Source organism: Musa acuminata, chromosome BXJ3-9, assembly GCF_036884655.1.
Source record: "Musa acuminata AAA Group cultivar baxijiao chromosome BXJ3-9, Cavendish_Baxijiao_AAA, whole genome shotgun sequence".
Lineage (NCBI taxonomy): Eukaryota > Viridiplantae > Streptophyta > Magnoliopsida > Zingiberales > Musaceae > Musa > Musa acuminata.
The window spans coordinates 26,113,071-26,138,704 of NC_088357.1; positions in this window are offsets into that span (position 1 = coordinate 26,113,071).

Sequence of the window (25,634 nt, forward strand, 5' to 3'; positions counted from 1 at the left end):
ATCAATCGTGCTCCAATTTACTCAGAAATAATCATTGGATAATACTTTCAGATAAGACAGGCTTCATATGAATTGAACTGTCCAACAGAGAGAGTTACAAATAATTTGGTAAGCAAGAGTCGTAGAACAAAATCTCTATTGGCAGAATTCATAATGTCAGATTCAACAGATAACTGGGCAGGTGTTTAGATTCCAAATCTTTCAATCCATATATCAAGGAAAGGTCTACGAGTCTAGGTTCCAATGAAATCAGTTTTGAACAAATCAGAGTTTCCACAAAGGCTTATAGGTAGCTCGGTATCAAAAGGTCAGAATCTCAGAAGTTGCACAGATTCGAATCGTTACGTCTAAACAGGAGATATATCAAATGCAAGGCTAGAACAATTCAAAGTTCCTCATATTCAAAGCAAATGTGGAGATAAAATTGACAGTGAGGAAAGATCAGGATACTTGCAATAAGACATATCAGAGCAATTATAGGAGAAACGATCAGGGAACTTGCAATAAGACATATCAGAGCAATTATAGGAGAAACGATCAGGGAACTTGCAATAAGACATATCAGAGCAATTACAGGAGAAACGATCAGGGAACTTGCAATAAGACATATCAGAGCAATTATAGGAGAAACGAACAGGGAATTTGCAATAGAAAGGATTGAAACAAGCGAGAAACTTGCCTTTCAATGATTTCGGTCCGAAGATCCAAAGAAGGTGCCAGCCCAAATCCTTCTACTTTTTCTCCGTGTCCTCTCTCTGTTTCGTTTTGTGCTCCCGTTTTCTTCCTTTCTTCGCAACTACACCACGTGTCGAACATCGAGGCACAGTCACCTACTCTCTCTTACTCTCATTCCTTCAATTCTAGCTGCAGTTGCCACTACCACAGCTGCCTCTCCTTCTCTTCTTCCTCTCTTCTTCCCTTTTCCTTTCTCTTCTTCTTCCTTTCCTTCTCTTCTTTCCCAGCTGCACTACTGCAGTCGCAGCCTCAGCCACGGCCACAGCCTCTACTTCCTCCCCTGCTCATCTTCCTCTCCTTCTTCTCTTCCAACTACAGCTGCCATCGCAGCAGCCGCAGCCCCTTCTCTTCTTCCTCCCCTTCCCTTCTTCCTTCCTCTTCCTCTTTTCCTGCCACAGCTGCAGCTGCCACAGCCGCCGCCGCAGCTACTTCATTCCCTTCTCCTCTTCCTCTCTTCTTCCTCTCCTTCCCTTCTTCCTTTCTCTTCCCCTTCTCTTCCAGCTGCAGCTGCCATCGCCGCAGCTGCAGCCCCTCCTTCCCCTTCTCATCTTCCTCTCCTTCCCTTCTTCCTTCCTCTTCCTCTTTCCCTGCCACAGCTGCCTCTCCTTCTCTTCTTCCTCCCCTTCCCTTCTTCTTCTTCTCTTCTTCTCCTTCCTCCCCTTCTTCTCCCCGACGTCACACCCACCCTCTCCTCTGTTTCCTCTGTAGGAAACAGAGGTATCACAACCTTTTCTCCTGCTTCCTCTTCCTCTTCTCTTCCTCTTCTTCTTCTTCTCCTCTTCGAACGCCCCTCACCTCTCCTCTGTTTCCATCTGCAGGAAACAGAGGTGCTGCAGCCCTAGCTGCTGCCACCTCTCGCTCCTCTCCCTCTTCCCTCTCTTTTCCCTCTTCTTCTCCTTCTCTTCTTCTCCTCTTTCCCTTTTCCTCCCCAACGCCACACACCTCCTCGCTGCAGCCTTGCCGCAGCTATTCTCCTCTCTTCTTCTTCTTCTTCTTCTTCTTCTTTTTCCCTTCTCCCTCTTCTTCCTCTCTTCTTCTCCCCACGCTCCACCGCTCCTCTCTCTGCTCGAGAAATAGACCCACGCCCCACCGCTTCTCTCTCTGTTCGAGAAACAGAGAGCGTGGGAGGCGGTGGGATAAAACCAAATTTTCGGTTTTCCTTTATCTTTTTCTTTTTGCAACTTAACAGTTTAGTCCTTCAAATTCCTATATTTACATATAGATCCTCCGATTTATAAATAAATCTTTATTAATAATTTTTAAAAGTGAGGGATATTACACCTACAGGCAGTTAGCACTATCTTGAGGGCTGTGTGGGCTGATGTGGATGTTTTTAATTTGCAGAAAATTTTTATTTGAGGAGCAATCAATCTTAATTACATAATTACGTAAAGGTTTCCATCACAAGATGAGAGATTTCGTACGTTCATGATAGATCTTGTGAAGTGCATACTCTACTTCAAATGTCGTATACAATTTTGGACATGTTCTTGACTTATTATACAAGTTTGTAAGTTTTTCTAGTTCATGACAAACTTAGCTTGCAAGACGTAAGTTGGATCCAAAAATAAAATGAAGAAGGTATGAATGTGATGAATTCGGAAATCCAGAGGATGTGTGAAGGGAGAATTATGAGCTCCAAAATATGAGGGATCAAACATAATTATATCAATATCACTTAGTAATTGGTAGTATTAATTCTACTAATCCTCTTTTTATCATTTAGGCTAGAGAGCATCACGAGTCTTTTTGGATCTCGGGTCATGAATGTTGAGAACCCAAAAAGCAAGATATTATCTCTTGCTCCTAGCTTGTGATGGTGTATATTTCTACAAGAAAGGATGATTTTTAGGTACCCATTTACTTTTGGGTGCCTCAAAACCTAATCTAAATTGTTTATCATGTTGCATAGAATTTATCATGGTTCCTTTAGGAACCCAAATCAGTTTGTTCGGACTAACTTTTTTGAATGGACAATGATAAGTTCTATGTCCATGTTTGTAACAAAAGTTGCATTTGCTTTGGTGCTGAATATGTAAGATAGGGCCTTTAATGAAGGTGGTTGGATTTTGATGAGGACTTCTCACAAATCTGATTCCACTTCTTTTAGGAATGTGACCCTTATTTGTAAGGATCATATTCAAAGACTTGCTACCAACCTCGAATTTCTTCAAGGTATCCTTAAGTAGAAAGTTCTCCTTTTAGAGAGTTTCTAGATCATGGCATTTTATACATGGAGCTAAACTATCATGATATTCAGTTTTTAATTTATCGAAATTACTAATAAGACATCATGCTCCGTTTTTAGCAATTTATATTTTCTACTAATTCATTTGCATTCATCAAATAAGTCATGGAAGGCATTTAACAATTTATCAAATGATAAATCTGCATCAATTAAATTTGTTACCTCCTCTTCGATGGCCATTAGGGCATAGTGAGCAACTTGCTCGATATTGGACTCCTCTTCTTTGGACGCACTTGAGTCATCCCACGTTGCTTTGAGCACCTTCTTCTTTGATGTTCTCTTCTTGGCTTGGGGACAATCACTTTTGTAGTGTCCTAGCTTTTTGCACTCGTAGCAAATAACTTGGTCCTTTTTGGGTTCAAATTTATTTTTTGTGTCATTTTTAAACTTGTTTCACTTAATGAATTTTTTGAATTTCCTTGTTAGAAGTGCCAAGTCATCGTCACAGTCCTCATCACTTGAGTTTTCTCTCAAGTGGTCATCTAAAGTTCTAAGTGTCATATCCTTCTTGTTCTTTAGAAGGATATCTTCTTGCTTTTCATGAGCCTTGCAAGTCATTTCATAGGTCATTAATGACCCGATTAGTTCTCCAAGAGGGAAGTTGTTTAAATCTTTAGCATTTAGAATAGCAGTGACTTTAGGGTCCTAGCTCTTAGGAAGGGATCTTAGAATCTTATTTACGAGCTCAAAATCCAAAAAAACTTTTGCCGAGTCAATTTAGACCATTGACGACATCCGTAAAACGGGTGTAAATGTCGCCAATAGTCTCGCTTGGTTTTATTCGGAAAAGTTCGAAAGAATGTATCAAAAGATTGATTTTTGACTCTTTCACTCTACTTGTGCCTTCGTGAGTCACTTCAAGTGTATGCCAAATATCAAACGTGATTTTATAAACCGAAACACGATTGAACTCATTTTTATCAAGCGCACAAAATAAGGCATTCATAGCCTTTGCATTAAGAGCGAAAGTCTTCTTCTCCAATTCATTCCAATCGATCATTGGAAGAGAAGACTTTGAAAATCTATTTTCGATAAGATTCCAAAGTTCAAAATCCATTAAAATAAGGAAGATCCTCATTCGGGTCTTCTAATAGGTGTAGTCCGTCCCATTGAACATGGGTGGACGTGTAATAGAGCGGTCCTCTTGGTTTCCGGCATATGTCATCTCTCTTGAGTTTTAATCCATTTGCGAGTTAACCCCACTCTGATACCAATTGTTAGGATCAAGAGCACTAAGAGGGGGGGGGGGGTGAATTAGTGCAGCGGAAAACCTTTGACAATTAAAACTGCGTTCGTATGTTGAAATCCGATTCCGACGTAAAAGTCATTTCATGCAGATAATAACTTTGAAAGCTTACGGAAACGTATTTGAAGTAAAGTATGGAAGGCAGTTTGCAGTTAATATAAATAGCACAAAGGAAATGCAAAACATATTTTAGAGTGGTTTGGTCAAACGTGACCTACATCTACTTTCGGCTTCCTCCTCTAACGAGGTCACCGGCATCTACTAGAGGCCTTCCTTCAATAGGCGAAGGCCAATTATCCTTTTATAGTTTCACTCATTTTGACGGGCTTAGGAGACAACCCTTATAGAATTTTCACTCTTGAATGATCGAAACTTGGAAGAAAAGAGGGAGGAGAACTTTTGGCCTTTACAACACTTTTGAGCTCTAAAATCACAAAGTAAGATCAAGCTTTTGGTGCCCTTTCATGCAGGAAAGGGTGGGGTTTATATAGGCCCCAACTGGTTTGAATTTGGAGCTGAAAAGTGTCATATCCCGATTTTTCGGGGTCCTGGTGGTACTACCGCCTATCATCTGTCACTAAGCGGTACTACCACTCAATCTGGGCGGTACTACCGCCTGACATCGCTCGGAGACCGAGCTCAGGTGGTACCACCGCTTGACAGGGGCGGTACCACCGCTAGCAATAATAACTACCGGCGGTACCACCGCCTGACAGGGGCGGTACTACCGCCTAGAATTCTCGGGAGACCAAGTCTCCTGGGCGGTGCCACCGCCGACCAAGAAATTTGGGTTCGAATGGACTGATCCATTCGGCCCAATTTGGGTTTGTCAAGGGCCCAATTGCCCTCACATTAAGTTAATGGGATCACCTCCTATTCCTAACTTAATCTACATGCTAACTATGATATTTTAAGACACTAATACTGCAACTTGCTCCGGTGCATCAATCGCTTCTTCCGATGAGCTTTCGGCGAACATCCGACGAACCTTCGACGATGCTCCGGCGGACTTTCGACAAACTCTTGGACTTGCGACGATCCATTTGGCGAGTTCCAACAAGCTTCTTTGGCAAGCTCCTGTATTTCTCGGATTTGTTCCCATAGAACCTCCAACGACCGTCCGGACTTCCGTCGAACTCTCGAACCCCCAAAGTGATCATAGTCTTGACTCCGGCACAACTCCTACTACATGTCTTATCGCCATCATAGTTAATCCTGCACACTTATCTCAACTCATGGATTAGATAACAAATGACAATTGACTTCATCATCAAAATCTGAGATTCAACAGCCTCGAGTGAAGAGGAATCGGGAGTAAATGTAAGTCACGACGATCGAAACACTATAAAAATCTGGTTTGCATTTATATTTTTCTCTTTACTTTAATTACAAACTGAATTATTACTTTCACTACCTTACGAAAATGCTTTCAAGTTAACATCTTTCCGAAACAAGTTTCATCGTACGAAGATTTTTGACTCGACATGATTTTTATTCGCTACACTAATTCACCCCTCCCCCCTCTTAGTGTCGACTCGATCGTAATAGATCCTTCATCTATTGAATCTCAGATTTTGATGATGAAGTCAATTGTCATTTGTTATCTAATCTATATGTTGAGATAAGTATGCAGGATTAAGTATGATGAAAGTAAGATATGCGGCAGGAGTTGCGCCGGAATCAAGACAATGATCACGTTGGGAGTTCGAGAGTTCGACGGAAGTTCGGACAGTCGTCGGAGGTTCTGGGAGAACAAATCCAAGAAGTCCATGAGCTTGCCAATGAAGCTCGTCGGAACTCACCAAGTGGATCGTCGCAAGTCCAGGAGTTTGCCGGAAGTCCGCAGGAGCATCACCGAGGGTTCATCGGATGATCGACGGAAGTTCGTCGGAAGCTCGCCGGAAGAAGCGATTGACGCACTAGAGCAAGTTGCAGTAAATGTCTTAGGAAATATCATAGTTAGCACAATGATTAAGTTGGAAATGGGAGGTGATCCTATTAACTTAATCTTGGAGCAATTGGGCCCTTGAAAAACCTAAATTGGGTCGAATGGATCAACCCATTCGGACCCTGATTTCTGCCAGGCAGTTGAACCGCCCCAGCCAGGAGGTGGCACCGCCTGAGCTCAGTCTTCGAGCTCTGGCAAGAGGTGCAACCGCCTCAGTCAGGCGGTGGCACCGCTTGAGCTCGGTCTTCGAGCTCTAGCAGGAGGTGCAACCGCCTCAGTCAAGCGGTGGCACCGCCTAAGCTTTGTCTTCGAGCTCTAGCAGGAGGTGCAACCGCCCCTGACAGGAGGTGGCACCGCCCAGAGGCTGTCTTCGAGCTCTACCAGGCAGTGCATCCGCCTCAGTCAGGAGGTGCAACTGCCAGATCCCGAAATTCCGGGAATTGACAGTTTTGAGCTCGAAATTCAAACTGGGTTGGGGCCTATAAATATCCCACCCTTTCAGCACTAAAAGAGCACAAAAAACACACCGAAATCCTAATCTTATTCTCTAATTTTTAGAGCTCAAAATTGTTGTAAAGGCCAAAAGTTCTTCTCCCTCTTTTCTTCCAAGTTCTAATCTTTAAAGAGAGGAGAGAAAATTCTGTAAGGGTTATCTCCTAAGCCCGTCAAAATGAGTGAAACTATAAAAGGGTGGTTGGGCTTCGCCTATTGAAGGAAGGCCTCTAGTAGACGTCGGTAACCTCGTCGGTGGAGGAAGCCAAAAGTGGATGTAGGTCAAGATTGACCGAACCACTCTAAATCTCAGTTTGCATTTACTTTGAGCATCTTATCCTTATTGCAAACCTCCTCAATAGCTTACTGCCTTCTGCACATTTACGATCGTGTTTTAAAGTTCAGTATTTTCTGAATCGGCGTTTAGACGTAAATCAGTTTTATCGTACGAACATCATATTTCAGTTTACGCTTACATTTTAACTTTCATCATAACTGCAAACTGCCTTCATAGATTTCCTTTAACTACATCTCGCTTGATTACAAGTTAAAGAGATTTATGAATCGGCTTTTCTACCGAAATCGCTTTTATCGTACAAACACCTTTTTAATCGTCGAAAGTTTTCTACTGCACTAATTCACCCCCCCCCTCTTAGTGCTCTTGATCCTAACAATTGGTATCAGAGCGGGGTTAACTATCAAACGGATTAAAACCCCAGAGAGATGGCATACACCGGAAACCAAGAGGGCCATTCTATTACACGTCCACCCATGTTCAATGGGACGGACTACACCTATTGGAAGACCCGAATGAGGATCTTTCTTATTTCTATGGATTTTAAACTTTGGAATCTTATCAAAAATGGATTTTCGAAGTCTTCTCTTCTAATGATCGATTGGAATGAATTGGAGAAGAAGGCTTTCGCTCTTAATGCAAAGGCTATGAATGCCTTATTTTGTGCGCTTGATAAAAACGAGTTCAACCGTGTTTTAGTTTGTGAAACCGTATTTGATATTTGGCACACACTCGAAGTGACTCACGAAGGCACAAGTAGAGTGAAAGAGTCAAAAATCAATCTTTTGATATATTCTTTCGAACTTTTCCGGATGAAACCGAGTGAGACTATTGGCGACATGTTTACTCATTTCACGGATATCGTCAACGGTCTAAAAGGACTCGAAAATTTTTTTTCAGATTTTGAGCTCGTAAATAAGATTCTAAGACCCCTTCATAAGAGTTGGGATCCTAAAGTCACTGCTATTCAAGAGGCGAAAGATCTAAACAACTTCCCTCTTGAAGAATTAATCGGGTCATTAATGACTTACGAGATGACTTGCAAAGCTCATGAAGAGCAAGAAGACATCCTTCCAAAGAATAGGAAGGATATGACACTTAGAACTTCAGAAGACCACTTGAGAGAAAACTCAAGTGATGAGGACTGTGACGATGACTTGGCACTTCTAACAAGAAAATTTAAAAAATTCATTAAAAGAAACAAGTTTAACAATGAAACAAAAAATAAATTTAAACCCAAGAAGGACCAAGTTATTTGCTATGAGTGCAAAAAGCCGGGACACTACAAGAGTGATTGTCCCCAAGTCAAAAATAGAACATCAAAGAAGAAGGCACTCAAAGCAACGTGGGATGACTCGAGCGCGTCCGAAGAAGAGGAGTCCAACACCGAGCAAGTTGCTCATTACGCCTTAATGGCCATCGGGGAGGAGGTAACAAATTTAATAGATGCAGATTTATCATTTGATGAATTATTAAATGCCTTCCATGACTTATTTGATTAATGCAAGATTATTAGTAGAAAATACAAATTGCTAAAAAAGGAGCATGATAGTCTTACTTGTAATTTTGATAAGTTAAAAACTGAATATCATGATAGTTTAGGTTCATGCATAAAATGTCAGGATCTAGAAACTCTCCAAAAGGAAAACTTGCTACTTAAGGACACCTTGAAGAAATTCGAGGTTGGTAGCAAGTCCTTGAACATGAGCCATGCAAACAAGGGTCACGTTCCCAAAAGAAGTGGAATCGAATTTGTGAGAAGTCCTCACCAAAATCCAACCACCTTCATAAAAGGCCCCATCTTACATGTTCGACACTAAAGCAAATGCTACTTTTGTTGCAAACTTGGACACAAAACGTATTATTGTCCATTCAAGAAAAATAGTCCAAACAAATTAATTTGGGTTCCTAAAGGAACAATGATAAATTCTATGCAACATGATAAACAATGTAGATCTATTTTTGAGGCACCCAAAAGCAAATGGGTACCTAAAAATCATCCTTTCTTGTAGAAACCTATACCATCGCAAGCTAGGAGTAAGAGATGGTACCTTGATAGTGGATGCTCAAGGCATATGTCCAGAGATCCATCTCAATTCTCTAAGCTCACTAGCATAGACGAAGGCTATGTCACCTTCGGAGACAACAACAAGGGTAAAATCATTGGCAAAGGAACCATAGGTAACAAATCCAACTTCTTTATTGAAGATGTTTTGTTAGTTGATGGGTTAAAACATAACCTCTTGAGCATTAGTCAATTATGTGATAAAGGATATATTGTCAGATTCGAATCTAATGCTTGCATCATTGAAAACCACACAAAAACACGTCTATGATTGCATTAAAACAAAATAACATATACACTATTGACATCAATGATTTATGTAATGAAATGTGTTTTTCGGTTTTGAATGAGGATACTTGGCTATGGCATAGAAGATTAGGTCATGCTAGCATGAAACTAATCACTCAAATATTATCTAAAGAACTTGTAAGAGGAATTCCTCATATCAAGTTCATCAAAGATAATGTATGTGATGCTTGCCAATTAGGTAAACAAATTAAGGGTAGTTTCAAATCTAAGAATCAAATAAGCACCTCTAGGCCCTTATAATTGATCCATATGGACTTGTTCGGACCAATCTCTACATCAAGCCTAGGAGGTAGCAAATACGCCTTCGTCATTGTGGATGACTATAGCAGATACACATGGACTTACTTCTTAAAACAGAAAAATGAATGCTTTAAATATTTTACCAAGTTTTGTAAACTTGTTCAAAATGAGAAGGGTTCTATGATTTCGTCAATTAGAAGTGATCATGGTGGTGAATTTCAAAACCATGATTTCCAAGAATTTTGTGAACTCAATGGATACAACCATAATTTCTCTACTCCTAGAAATCCTCAACAAAATGGAGTAGTAGAAAAAAAAAATCGAAATTTACAAGAAATGTCAAGAACCATGTTGAATGAACATAGCCTACCCAAATATTTTTGGGCCGAAGCCGTAAACACTACATGCTATATTTTGAATATAGTTCTAGTAAGACCCTTACTCACCAAAACTCCCTATGAGTTATGGAACAACAAAAAACCCAATGTTTCATATTTTAAAGTCTTTGGGTGTAAGTGCTTTATCTTAAATGAAAAAGATAACTTAGGATAATTTGATGCTAAATCCGATGAAGGAATCTTTCTTGGTTATTCTTCGGATTCGCTTAACAGTTGGTATCCTAACAATCAAATTTTCTCATACACTTATTATATGAAAAATATTTTTCTGAAATGGATTTGATGAAATGATTCTTGCTTATAAATTCCATCTTGAAATATGGATGATAGTGTTTTTACTTGCAAAGATTTGTTTCACATACATATCTTGATCATTGTAAAAATAAAGTATGATTTAATCTCTCATCGATTTTAACTTCACTCAAAGTAAACTCATAAATAGCCTTCGTCCTTCATGCAAAAAGATTATAACAAATAAAAAGGAAGAAGTACTCAAAGCGATCTACAAATCATGCTTTCCTTTATATGCTTGTATAATTGATTTCCTATCACTCACTATTGGAAAATAACATGAACCTAGTAAAGGCATGAACAATTATCACACTTATGCTCAAAATTTGCTTATATTATTCTCCTGGTATCACAATTACCACACTTTTTGTTGATGACAAAGGGGCAGAAATATATAAGTATTAATGCTATGCTATGCCTTGTTTGTATCGTGTCATGACATCAAACAAAAACTTGCATCGTAATTTTACGTATTGATATCTTACCATGTGATGAAATGCAATAATCACACTTATGCTCAAAATAACATGAACCTAGTAAAGGCATGAACAATTATCACACTTATGCTCAAAATTTGCTTATATTATTCTCCTGGTATCACAATTACCACACTTTTTGTTGATGATAAAGGGGGAGAAATATATAAGTATTAATGCTATGCTATGCCTTGTTTGTATCGTGTCAAGATATCAAACAAAAACTTGCATCATAATTTTACGTATTGATATCTTACCATGTGATGAAATGCAATAATTGCTAAAACATTTGAAATGTGTGCATCATGTAATGATATCAAAATCTTACTTCGCAGTTTTACATGTTAACATCTTACAATATGATGAATTGCTACTATTACCATCATTCAAACTTGTAATGTAAAATTTGAAAATGAATGTCAAGCCTTGACATCATCTTCAGAGAGAAACATCATGATGGGAATAATGATGGGAGTATTGATAAGTTTAAATGATTTTAACTTATCAATATGTCTCTTGAATTCAAAGGTTTTGAATTCAAGAATGACTTATCTCAAGTATGACATATAGACAAGGGGAGTTAAGGTTAACTCCATTATCAATTGATTGTCATCATCAAAAAGGGGGAGATTGTTGAATCTCAGATTTTGATGATGAAGTCAATTATCATTTGTTATCTAATCTATATGTTGAGATACGTGTGCAGGATTAACTACGATGAAAGTAAGATATGCAGCAGGAGTTGTGCCAGAATCAAGACAATGATCACGTTGGGAGTTCGAGAGTTCGACGGAAGTTCGGACAGTCGTCGGAGGTTCTACGGGAACAAATCCGAGAAGTCCATGAGCTTGCCAAAGAAGCTCGTCGGAACTCGCCAAGTGGATCGTTGCAAGTCCAGGAGTTTGCCGGAAGTTCGCCGGAAGCTCGCCGGAAGAAGCGATTGACGCACCGGAGCAAGTTGCAGTAAATGTCTTAGGAAATATTGTAGTTAGCACAATGATTAAGTTGGAAATGGGAGGTGATCCCATTAACTTAATCTTGGGGCAATTGGGCCCCTGAAAAACCCAAATTGGGCCGAATGGATCAACCCATTCGGACCTTGATTTCTGCCAGGCGGTTGAACCGCCCCAGCCAGGAGGTGGCACTGCCTGAGCTCGGTCTTCGAGCTCTGGCAGGAGGTGCAACCGCCTTAATCAAGCGGTGGCACCACCTGAGCTCGGTCTTCCTGGCAGGAGGTGCAACCGCCTGAGCTCGATCTTCGAGCTATGGCAGGAGGTGCAACCGCCTCTGACAAGAGGTGGCACCACCCAGAGGCTCAGTCTTCGAGCTCTGCTAGGCGGTGCAACCACCTTAGTCAGGAGGTGCAACCGCTAGATCCCAGAATTCTGGGAATTGATAGATTTGAGCTCAAAATTCAAACTAGGTTGGGGCCTATAAATACCTCACCCTTTCAGCACTAAAAGAGCACCAAAAACACACCGAAATCCTGATCTTATTCTATGATTTTTAGAGCTCAAAATTATTATAAAGGCCAAAAGTTCTTCTCCCTCTTTTCTTCCAAGTTCTGATCTTTAAAGAGAGGAGAGAAAATTCTGTAAGGGTTGTCTCCTAAGCCCATCAAAAGGAGTGAAACTGTAAAAGGGTAGTTGACCTTCGCCTATTGAAGGAAGGCCTCTAGTAGACGTCGGTGACCTCGTCGGTGGAGGAAGCCAAAAGTGGATGTAGGTCAAGATTGACCGAACCACTCTAAATCTCGATTTGCATTTACTTTGAGCATCTTATCCTTACTGCAAACCTCCTCAATAGCTTACTGCCTTCTGCACATTTACGATCGTGTTTTAAAGTTCAGTATTTTCCGAATCGGCGTTTAGACATAAATCAGTTTTATCATACAAACATCATATTTCAGTTTGCGCTTACATTTTAACTTTCATCATAATTGCAAACTGCCTTCATAGATTTCCTTTAACTATATCTCGCTTGATTATAAGTTAAAGAGATTTACGAATCGACTTTTCTACCGAAATCGCTTTTATCGTACGAACATCTTTTTAATCGTCGAAAGTTTTCTGCTGCACTAATTCACCCCCCCCCCTCTTAGTGCTCTTGATCCTAACAAGTGGATGCCGGTGGCCTCGATGGAAGAGGAATCAGTGGAGTGGATGTAGGTTACGATGTCTGAACCACTATAAAACGGTTTACATTTCTATTTTGCTGTTTATCTTTATTGCAAATTGCTTTACTTCCTCATTACTTATACTGCACACCCTTCCATATGCTTTCAAAGTTAAACTCACTTTTCGAAACAATTTCATCGTACGATTTTTCAAAACCGATATGATTTTATCACTAAACTAATTCCCCCCTCCCCCCCCTTCTTAGTGCCGACTCGATCCTAACAGTTGGTATCAGAGCTACGTCTTTTTCATTTGGTTTAACACTTAAAAGAAATGACTCTTTTTGGCTTTCAAGAGGGATTTTCTATCATTCGTCTATCCATGTCCAATGAGACAAACTACATTTATTGAAAAACTCGAATTAGAGTTTTTTTGCTTTCCTTTGATATAAATTTATGGAATATTGTTGAAATCAGATTTCAAAAGTCTTTTACTCTAATGAATGAATGGAATAATTTGGAGAAGAAAATTTTTTCTTTAAATGCTAAAGCTATGAATGCTCTATTTTGTGCCTTAGACAAAAATGAATTCAATCCGGTTTCTACTTGCAAAATGACTTTTGACATTTGGCACATATTCGAAATCACACATGAAGGCATTAGTAGAGTTAAAACTCTAAAATAAATATGTTGGTGTGATTTTGAATTATTTCGTATGGAACCAAGTGAGACTAGTAGAGACATATACACCCATTTTACGGATGTCGTCAATAGTCTAAAAGCTCTTGGTAAAAGTTTTTCTAATCTTGATCTTGTGAATAAAGTTTTATGATCACTTTCTACAAATTAGGATTCGAAAGTAACGACAATACAAGAATAAAAGAACCTGAATCATTTTTTGATTGAAGAACTTATTGGGTCTTTGATGACCTATGAAATGATGTGCAATGCATATGAAAAACTCAAGAACAACCTTTCAAAGAATAGGAAGGATTTGACACTTAGAACAAATGAAGACCACTAGAGCAAAAGCTAAGTGATGATGACTTTGAACACTTGACTATAAAGATTAAAAAATTCTTAAAATAAGATTTTAAGAACAATAATGAACCTAAAAAGAAGAAGCTACAAAAAAAGAAGAAAACACTCAAGGTGGCTTAGGACGAATCAAGTTCATTCGAAGATGAAGAGCAAATAGATGAAGATGAAGTGATGAACTTCACTTTGGTGACTCTCGATAATGAGGTAAACATCTCAAACGAAACTCCTTTAGTTTACTTTGAAATTACTTGATTCTTTTTCATAAGTTATTTTTAATTAGTTAGTAAAATATAAAAAATTACAAAAAATATCATGCTTCTTTTTCTAGTTATTTTGAAAAAATAATCATGAAAATTACATATTTTATGATAAAGGAATAAAATATTAAAAATATAATTCTTGTACACTAAATAAGATTACTTCTATGAATGCTTAAATGTTTGTCTTGATGATTTTTCGTGATAAAGCTTGTTTTTTGGTTTTAAACATGATGGATAATTTTCATATGAAAAACTTGAGCTTACTTATATGAAATCAATCACATAAAATGAAACACATAAAAAGAAAAATGTATTATCCTTGGAATTAAAATGATAAATCAAATATCTTGTTTAAAGAAGCCTTATGTTTAATGTGTTATATTTTTGGTCAGGATGATTTTGATGATGAAATTTGTTTTTCGGTCTTAAGCGATGATGCATATTTTGATTTGGGATAAAAACTTGGGCATGCTTGTAATAAATCAAATCAATTAAATTTAAACAACTAAAAAGAGGAAACCATTTTTCTTGAATTTTTTTTTCTATCTTATCGATTTTTCACTAAGAGATTAATAAAATTATTTATGCCATTTTGAATCTCTTGAAAGTAATGTTGATAATTTGAATTTGAATGAGTTTTATCCAATTCATGATCTTGATTTCTTGTAATTACTTCGATTTTTTTTAATCAAGATCTCTTCTTTGTACTCCTACGATTTTTCTTGATATTTTATTTAAAGAGGAGATTTACTATATTAATCATGAGAATTATTATACATAAGCCGAGATCCTTTATGTGTTCTCTCATAACTCCTTTTTGCTATAGGAATGTTTTTATCTATATCATGATCGATCTTGAATTCTTGGAATCAAAACTTGATAGTTTCTTTATATGAATGAAGATCTCGAATGATTTCTTGAATTGTATTAAAGAGAATATTTATAAAAATGAATCATATCTTTTGGTATTCATATGATCTTATCTTTCATGATATGATTTTTACTATTCAAGTATATCTCATCACCAAACTTTTCTTTTTATCCTTTATATGATGATTTGAAAATTGATGTAAAAGGAAATGAATTGCACTATTGTATTGTTATTCCCCTCTTTTTGCCAATGACAAAATGGGAGAAAGAAAATTGCTACCATATCAAGAGAACCAAAATTGTTGATTGTTAAATTTTTGCAAATTATTAAATCTCCCAAATGCATAAACTCTCCCTTATACATTTTTCGGATCATGGTCTTGACTTCTTGATTATTTATGACTTGAGTCTTCTTTTTGAATCAAGATCATTTCCTATCATTCTTTCTATTTATGAAAGAAGAGATTTGTCAAAAATGATATATGATCTTTTGACCTTCATGACTTGATTTTTTTTTTATTAAAATATTGATGTAAATTCATCTTTGTTATTTATCTTTGTCATGATTTGAAGATTAAAGTAAAAGGAAAAGAATTACAATATTGTATTCTTCCTTTCTATTTAACAATGACAAAGGGGGAGCAAAACTTGCTAGCTTGCATTATCTAAAACGATATAAAATTTGCTAGCTTACAAATTGCAAGAAGAAGCAAAATACTTGCTAGGAAGCAAAACTTGCTAGTTTGCTCATCTCAAAAGATGTAAAAATTTTGCCAATCTTCATATATGAAAAAATTACTAGCTTGCAATCACAAAGTGCTATCTTAATAAGCAAAACTTCCAACTTAAATATTGCAAAAGGAAGCAAGAATTGCTAGCTTGCACACTTTAACAAGAGACAAAAATGCTATCTTGTATATCTCTAAAACTTGCTAAGCCTACATGTTTTATAATGAAGTAGAATTTGCATGTTTAAAAAATTGCTAGTTGCACTTCTCTTTTTTGTTGATGACAAAGGGGGAGAAGTTATGATGAACAATCATACATTGAATGATGTATTGAAAATTTGATTATGCATGATTTTATGATGATATGTTGCTTAGAATCATAATGATATTCATGATGAAATATTGGTTTGACTTGAATTCAAGGTTCTATCAATATAGCATATTGATAAGGGGAGTTAAGGATAACTCTATCATCAATTAGTTGTCATCATAAAAAAGAGAGAGATTATTAAATCTCATATTTGATGATGAAACCAATTGATAGTGTTTATAATTTGATTTGTGTTTTGAGTGACATAGGAAGCTTTGATCAAGAAAAGATAATTAAAAGCAGGAAGAATCATATTGGGACAAAGAGAAACATGTCAGAAGATTGGACGTCGAGTTGAAGGATTGATCGACGTATCGGCAGAAGGCTTCGGGCCATGGGTTCGGGCATCCGGCCAAGAAGAGCGAAAATTATGGTAAGGAAATCAGAGTTGCGGAGGTCAACTGGCTGATTGGGCAATAGGCCGCAAGAGAGGACGATGTGCCAAAGAATCGGACGAAACATCGATGAACCAATGACATGCCGGACAACATTTGATTCAAGCTTTGTAATAATTGTCAAGATCAAAGTAGGTTTTAAGTGTGTAGGATTAACTATGATAGCAATCAAGGCATGAAGCAAAATGAAGTTCCGGAGTCAAGAACGAGATTTCCTTGGGAATTCAAGAGTTCGTCGGAAGTCCAAACATTCATCAGAAGTTCTGCTAGAATTGATCGAGAAATCTAGGAACTTGCCAAAGAAGCTCATCGGAACTCGCCAAGAAGATCATCATTAAAGTCTAGGAGCTTGCTACGAGTTCGTTGGAACATTGTAGAGAGATCATCGAAAGTTCGCCGAAAGATCACCGAAGCTCTTCGGAAGAAACCTAGACTTATCAGACTTATTTAGCTTAGTGTGTACCTTCAAATTCATAGTTAGCACATAATTGGGTTGGAATTAGGCCAATTCAATTAAGGGCCAATTGGGCCCAAGTTTGGACTATGTTGGGCCAAGTGAAAGACCCAAATAGTGACCTAACAAGTGGAACCGTCGTGGCATAGTCTCCGAGACGTTAGGTGGTGGTACCGTCGGTCTGAGCGGTGGTACCTCTTAGACACAGTCTCCGAGAGACTATGAAGCGATGGCACCACCTAGTGTCAGTGCTGTAGGCAATGGTATCGCCCAGAATAGGAGGTGGTACCGCCAGGACTCAGGAAACCTGGGATGAGACATTTTTAGGCTCCAAGTTTGAATCCACTTAAGGCCTATAAATACCCCTCTCATCTCTGGTTAAAATACACAAGAATTGAGAGCAAAAAAAGAAGAAAAACGCTATTGTAATCTTGTGAGAACTCCTCTAAAAGCTCTATGTGTTAGAGCAGTTTAAGAGAGGAGTAAGTGGGGTGTAAAAGTAAGTGCTGTTAGGAGTAAAGGTTGTCTCCCAAACCTATGAAAAGGAGAAGAAGAGTGTAAAAGGGTAGTTGATCTTCGCCCATTGAAGGAAGATCATTAGTGGATGCTGGTAGCCTCGATGGAAGATGAATCGGTGGAGTAGATGTAGGTCACGACGACCGAACCATTATAAAATGGTTTGTATTTCTGATTTGCTATTTATCTTTATTGCAAGCTGCTTTACTTCCTTATTACTTTTGTTGCACACCCTTCCGTATGCTTTCAAAGTTAAACTCACTTTGTCGAAATGATTTCATCGAACGATTTTTCAAAACCAATGTGATTTTACCGCTACACTATTTCACCACCCCCCCCTCTTAATGTCGACTCGATCCTAATAAATACCACTGCCCAGACTAGAGGTACTACTACTTGACAAGTCTTAGAGATTGTGCCACCGATGGTTCCATTTGTTGGGTCACTATTTGGGCCTTTCACTTGGCCCAACACAGCCCAAATTTGGGCTTAATTGGCTCCTAATTGAGTTGGCCCAATTCCAACCCAATCATGCCTAAAACCTACTTTGATCTAGATAATTATTACAAAGCTAATCAAATGTTGTCCGGTATATCATTGGTTCATTGACGCCTCATCTGATTCTTCGGCACATTATCCTCTCTTGCGGCCTATTGCCCAATCGGCCAGTTGACCTCCGCAACTCTGATTTTTTTGGAGCAATTTTCGCTCTTCTTGGCCCGATGCCCGATCCCATAGCCCGAGGCCATCTGTTGATATGTCGATTGATCCTTCAGCTTGATATCCAATCTTCTTACATGTTCCACACTGGCACAACATAATTCTTCCTGCTTTTAATTGTCTCTCCCTAATCGAAGCTTCCTACATCACTCAAAATGAAGATCAGATCATAAACACTATTAATTGGTTTCATCATCAAAATCCGAGATTCAACAATCTCTCCCTTTTTGATGATGACAACCAATTGATGATGGAGTAATGGGGTTAACCTTAATTCCCCCTATCAATATGCCATATTGATAGAATCTTGAATTCAAACCGAATTCAAGTCAAGGCAAATTTAATCATGAAATTATTATGAGTCCAAGCAACATGCCATCATAAAATCATGTATAATCAAAATTTTAATACATCATTCCATGCATGATCATCATCATACCTTCTCTCCCTTTGTCGTCAACAAAAAGGAGAAGTGCAACTAGCAAGTTTTTAAACATAATATCAAATCATTGCATAATTTTAAGTTTTTGAAACATCATATATCATCACATAATTTTAGGTTTTTGAAATATCATTACATATATCATTATGCAATCTAGCAAGTTCTTTGATACGAAAGTTAGCAAATTTTTGTATCATTTTAGAATATGCAAGCTAGTGAGTTCTTTCTTCTCTTTTGAGAAGTGCAAGCTAGCAATTTTTTGCTTCCTTTGTAATGTTCAAGCTAGCAAAATTTTATATCATTTTACAACATGCAAGCTAGCAACGATTTTGAGGTTTGCAAGTTTGTAAATTTTATTAGATGTGCAAGTGAACATATTTGCTTTTCTTTATAATGTTCAAACTAGCAAGTTTTTAAAAAAGAATGCGAGATAGTAAATAGCAAGTTTTGCCTCTCTTTGCGATGTGCAAGCTAGTGTGATTTACTTCTTGAATTGTGTAAGCTAGCAAATTTTATCTCCCCCTTTGTCATTGTCAAAAAGAAGGGAAGAATATAATTTTGTAATTCTTTTCCCTTTACATAAATTTTTATATCATGACAAAAATAAAGTATCATTCTTAATTCAATATGTTTATGCATCATTATAGTTTTAAATTAAAACATACACAATTTCAAAACTGTACATTTCATCCTTACTTCATGCATGATACCAAAAATAAATCAATTATCACTATGGGCATATCATACATGATACTCAAGCATTCATGATACATAATTTTGAGCATAACATTCATGATGCTAAGACATTAAAATTTTTAATCATTTATCACTTCATGCATTAAATCAGCATTTTGATCATGATACCAAATATTCATCATTTCTCTCATGGATGATACTAAAGCATTCATGATACCAAACATTAAATCAATATTTTTAAGCATTTATCACTTCATGATTGTTAATACCAAACATTCATCATTTATTTTCTCCCTCTTTATCATAGACAAAAAGGAGAATCATTCAACAATGCAAGTGTTTGAAAGTATGTCAAGTAAATTTTACACCAATTTATCCAAGCTAGCAAAACTATCTGCCTAAATGTGCAAAACTTTTTCCATTACATCATTTTTCAAATTATCAAATGAAGTATATCAAGAAAAATTAACTTGGTGATGAGATATACAATTCATGAAGACAAATTATAAATATCAAGAGACAAATTTTGATTCTTTTGGATAGCAAAAAGAATCGTAGGAGAACAAAGTATGTAAAATCTTGATTTATCAAAAACTTGCAAGTTGTAATCAAAAGAATAATCATGATTCATTTGGATAATTTTCCTCTTTAAACAATAAGATCATATGAGAAAAAAATGATTCATATAAAATACATCTCATGTCATAAACATGAATAAATCAAGTGTTTGGTTAAATATGAAAATAAATTGTCAAATCTAAAATGATCATCAAAATTACTTCTTGGATAATGTAATGAAAGCAACATAGATAGATTAAAAATAGCTCAAGTTCTTTTAGTTTCAAAATTTTTGATTGATTTCATGTAAGCATGCCTTTGTCTTTTTTAAGCCAAACAAAAATATGCATCAATGTTTAAAAATCAAAAAACAAGCTTTATCATGAAAAATCGTCAAGACAAATTTTTAAACATTCATAGAATTAATCTTATTTGGTGTACAAGTGTTATATTTTTAACATTTTTATTCCTTTATCATAAAACATGTAATTTTCATGATCATTTTCAAAATTACTAGAAGGATAAGTATGATTCCCTTTTTTATTTATTTTTTACTAACTAATTTAAAAATAACTCATGAAAAGCATCAAGTAATTTCAAAATAAACTAAGGGGGTTTCGGGTGAGTCATTTACCTCATCGTCGACAGCCATTAAGGCATAGTTTGCCACCTTGTCTTTGTTGGTTTGGTCTTTCTCTTCGGATGAACTTGATTCATCCCAAGCCACTTTGAGTGTTTTCTTCTTCTTTTGTAGCTTCTTCTTTTTAGGTTCAATTTTGTTCTTTGATTCTTGTTTTAAAATTTTTTTAAGCTTTATATTCAAGAGTTCAAATTCATCATCACTTAAGATTTCGTTAGAGTGGTCTTAATTTGTTCTAAGTGTCAAATCCTTTCTATTTTTTGGAATATTGTTCTCAAGCTCTTTATAAGCCATACAACTTATTTCGTAGGTCATCAATGACCCAATCTTTTTGGAAAGGATTTTAATATCTTGTTAATGAGTTCAAAATTCAAAAAACATTTGCCAAGAGCTTTTAAACTATTGACGACACCCGTAAAGCGGGTGTACATGTCAACAATAGTTTCGCTTGGCTTCATACGAAACAACTTAAAATCATGCATCAAAAGATTAACTTTAGAATTTTTTCCCCTACTTGTGCCTTCGTGTGTGATTTCAAGTGTATGCCAAATGTCAACAGTCATTTCACAAATAGAAACTTGATTGAATTTAGTTTTATCTAAAGAGCAAAATAAGACATTCATAGCCTTAGCATTTAAAGAGAAAGTCTTCTTCTCCAACTCATTCTAATTGTTCATTGGAAGAAAAGACCTTTTAACTCCATTTACAATAATATTCCATAAATCAAGGTTCAAGGAAAGCAAGAAAACTCTCATCCGAGTTTTCCAATAAGTATAGTTCGTCCCATTGAATATGGGAGGACGAACAATAGAAAAGCTCCCTTGAAAGCCGAAAAGAGCCATTTCTCTTAGGTGTTAAACCAATGGGAAAAATGCGGCTTTGATACTAACTGTTAGGATTGAGTCAACACTAAGAGAGGGGGGGGGTGATTAGTGTAGCGGATAAAAATCACGTCGAGTCAAAAATCTTCGTACGATGAAACTTGTTTTGGAAAGATGTTAACTTGAAAGCGTATTTGTAAGGTAGTGAAGGTAATAATTCAGTTTAAAATTAAAGTAAAGAGCAAAATAGAAATGCAAACCAGAATTTTATAGTGGTTCGATCGTCGTGACCTACATCCACTCCCGATTCCTCTTCACTCGAGGCTATTGGCTTCCACTACCGATCTTCCTTCAATGGGAGAAGATCAACTACCCTTTTACACCCATCTTCTCCTTTTCACAAGTTTAGGTGACAACATTTTGTAAGCACTCAGTCCTCTCCCTAAATAGAATTCTAAATTTAGAACTAGAGGAGGGGATCTCTCAAGTGATCGCTAAAACATTTTCCCACTTTTAAGTTCTCTGTGCTCGTGTATGTTAACCAGGGATGAGAGAGGCATTTATAGGCCTCAAGTAGATTCAAACTTAGAGCCTAAAAGTGACTCATTCTTGGTTTTTGAGGTACTGGAGGTACCATCGCCCAGTATGGCGGTACCACCGCTTGGGAGATTGTGTCTAAGTAGTACCATGGCTCAGACTAGCGGTACCACTGCCTAATAGTCTCATAGACTAAGTCTTGGTGGTACCACCACCTAACATAGTCTCGGAGACTATGCCATCGATGGTTCCATCTATTTGGTCACTATTTGGGCCTTTCACTTAGCCTAACATAGCCCAAACTTGGGCCCAATTGGCTCCTAATTGAGTTGGCTCAATTCTAAACTATTACTTCTAAAACATACTTCGATCTAGACAATTATTACAAAACTAATAAAATGTTATCTGACATGTCATTAGTTCATCGACGCCTCGTCCGATTCTTTAATGCATTATCCTCTCTTGCATCATATTATCTAATCAGCTAATTGACCTCTGCAACTTTGATTTCCTTGGCGTAATTTCTGCTCTTCTTGACCCGAGGCCCGATCCTATGACCCATGGCCTTCTGTCGATACATCGACTGATCCTCTAGCTCGACATCTAATGTTCTGACATGTTCCACTTCGGTCCAACATGATTCTTCCTATTTTTAATTGTCTCTCCCTGATCGAAGCTTCCTGCATCACTCAAAATGCAGATCAGATCATAAACGCTATCAATTTGTTTCATCATCAAACTCTGAGATTCAATAGGATCATCTGCTCTCGATGTCATGAGAGGAATATTCCATGTGTTCTTGCTCAGACAAATCCTTGGCTAGGGTTATTCAGATTGAGAGAGAAATAGTTCTTCGGGAGATTCCGATTAGAGCGAGACTCGAGTAGAAACTGTATGGGTCTAACAGCACCATGCTCGGTATATGGTCTCTGGGATATTAGATGGATAAGGGACTATAGATATATGGTAAATGAGGACAGACATGTTCAATGGATTGGATTCCCTTGTATCGTCTAGGGACTACGATGTAGTGGCCTAGTACTTTCGCCATCAATGAGTCGAGTGAATTATTATGGAGATAATAATTCATTAAGCCAAAAGGTGTTATGATAGGTATGACTCATGGCCAGCTCGATATTGGGCCTAGAGGGTCATACATATATGGTAGGCGCTGCTATGAGTAGAGGTTCGGATATGAGATATCCGCCAGAGCTCCTAAATTATTGGACATACAATAAGTCCATGAATTATTGGATCCTATGGATTCGATCTAATAAGAGACAATGAGAGATTATTAGATAGAGATCTACTAATCTAAGAGGCTTGGGTAGTTGGATGGAGATCCAATACCCAATAGGGTAGGAACTATTAGGGTTAAGTTGACAGAAGACCTCTATAAATATGAGGAAACCAAAGGCCCATAAGCCATAGGTTTTTGGTTGCCATCTCCTATTCTCCTCTCCCCTTCTCCTCCTTCATAGTAGGTGTGGAGTTTTGGGCAGTGATTTGAGAAGCGTCGTCGCAGCCCTACTATATGGATCACTGCTAGAAAGGAGGATGCTTGACCTCCTTCATCCTCTCTTATTGATCTGCAGGGATTCAAGGATATATGATCACCCTAGATAACACATAATATTTCATATATGAAGTTTTTAGTTTTATTGATTTTACGCACCAATCATCGCACGACGATGAACACATCAATGGGAAATTTCGGGATTTTTGTTTTTCTATTCTTTCACTGCACATGTGATGTCACCCATAGACTTCCCTACAGTGGTATTAGAGCCAGGTTTTTCATGTGAAATATTGGTTTTAAACTGTGTGTGTTGTGTTTTCAAAAATCTTTTGATATCAAAATCGTTGAGGCAAAAGGCGAGAGAGGGCAGCAACTATTGCTGCCTTCGCAAGTTGGCCAAAGGCTGCTTGCAGCCTTAACCTAGAGCTCCCAAGGGAGGTCTCAACCACCTGCGTGTAGGGGCCACAAGCGATCGGCGATCCTCTGCCCGTAGGCAAGGCCACTTGCAGCGTAGGCCTTATGCGCACGGGCACTATACCCGCGCGCAAGGGCGGCGCCTGTGGGCACTAAGCCTGTGAGCGAGCCCCCTTTTGGGTGGTGCCTGCGGGCGAGCCGCTTGCAAGGATGACACCCGCAAGGGCGCCCGCCTATAAGGGCACCAACCTGAGGGGCAGTGCCATCTATGAGCGCTGCGCCCATAGGGGTGACCATGCCTGCAGGGGCACCCGCCCGCGGGGGTGCCCACTTGTAGGGGCGGCGTCGCTTGCGGGCAGGGCGGCGCCCCCTCTCCCTAGCATAGCGGCAACCGTCGGTAAGGTGGCTACAGCCACAATGCTGAGGTAGGGGAAGGGCAGTAGGGTTTTTGGGTAAAAAGATAATTTTGCCCTTACTAAAATACCCTTCATAATTTAAAATATTCCCTATATATCCCTAATTTTAGAAAATATTAGTTAATTAAAAGGTTTAATTAACTGATATTATTTATCTAGAAATCTTATATTATGATATCTACATGTGATGTATGATGTGGATGGATGATCATGGACTATGTGATGTGTGTACATGTGATTATTAATTATTGGGGCTTGCGAGCCTCCAATTTTATTCTCGTTTATTGTTGGGCCTGTGTGCCTATGATTAAGTTGTAATCACATGAGAAGGTGCAGCGGGAGTGTGGAAGTGATAGCAGGACTCACAAAGTCAAGATGGATGATCGTGACGCATGGAGATGCGCCGAGATGCCGATGGAATTGACGAGGACGAGATGGATGATCATGTTGAATCTCGTATTTTGATGATGAAACTACTTGATATATGTTTATGAATTAATCTGCGTTTTGAGTGACGCAGGATGCTTCAATCAGGATGAGACAATTAAAGCAGGAAAATCATGTTGTGCCGGAGGAACATGTCAGAAGATTGGACGTCGGGCTGGTGGATCGGTCGACGTATCGACAGAAGGCTTCGGGCTGTGGACTCGGGCATCAGCCCTAGAAGAGCGGGTATTGTGCCAAGGATATCGGAGTTGCGGAGTCAACTGGCCGATTGGGCAATAGGTTGCAGGAGAGGAAGATGCGCCGAAGAATCAGACAAAGCGTCGAGGGACCAATGACTGTTAGGATCGGAGCGGCACTAAGAGGGGGGGTGAATTAGTGCAGCGGTAAAGTGTGATAAACTTTTGACGATTTAAACACTTTCGGAAACTTCGTACGATAAAAGTAACGTTTTCGTTCGAAGCCGTTTCGATTGTGTTTTAACTTGAAGAGATAAGTAAGACGGAGACAAAGAAGTAGAGCATTAAAGTGCAAATGGTTTGCAGTAATGTAAATGACAATAAGTAAATGCAAACCAGAGATCATGCCGATTTTACAGTGGTTCGGTCAAATGACCTACATCCACTTGCGAGGCCCCTCTTCGATGAGGCTCCCACCTTCCACTAGCAAATCTCTTGAAGGGGAAGGGTAAATACCCCTCTTACAACTTTTTACAAGCGGTTCACTCTCTTACAGATTTTCAGCAAGAAAGAAGGAGGTGAACACTAGCAAATTGAAAACAAGACTAGCAAAGACTTTTCTAAGACTTTTCTCTCAAACAATTGCTGCTCAAAAAGTTGTATTCTCAACTGAGACTTGAGGGGTATTTATAGGCCTCAAGAGGATTCAAATTTGGGCTCCAAAAAATTTGAATTCTCTTATGTTCCCGATGCTA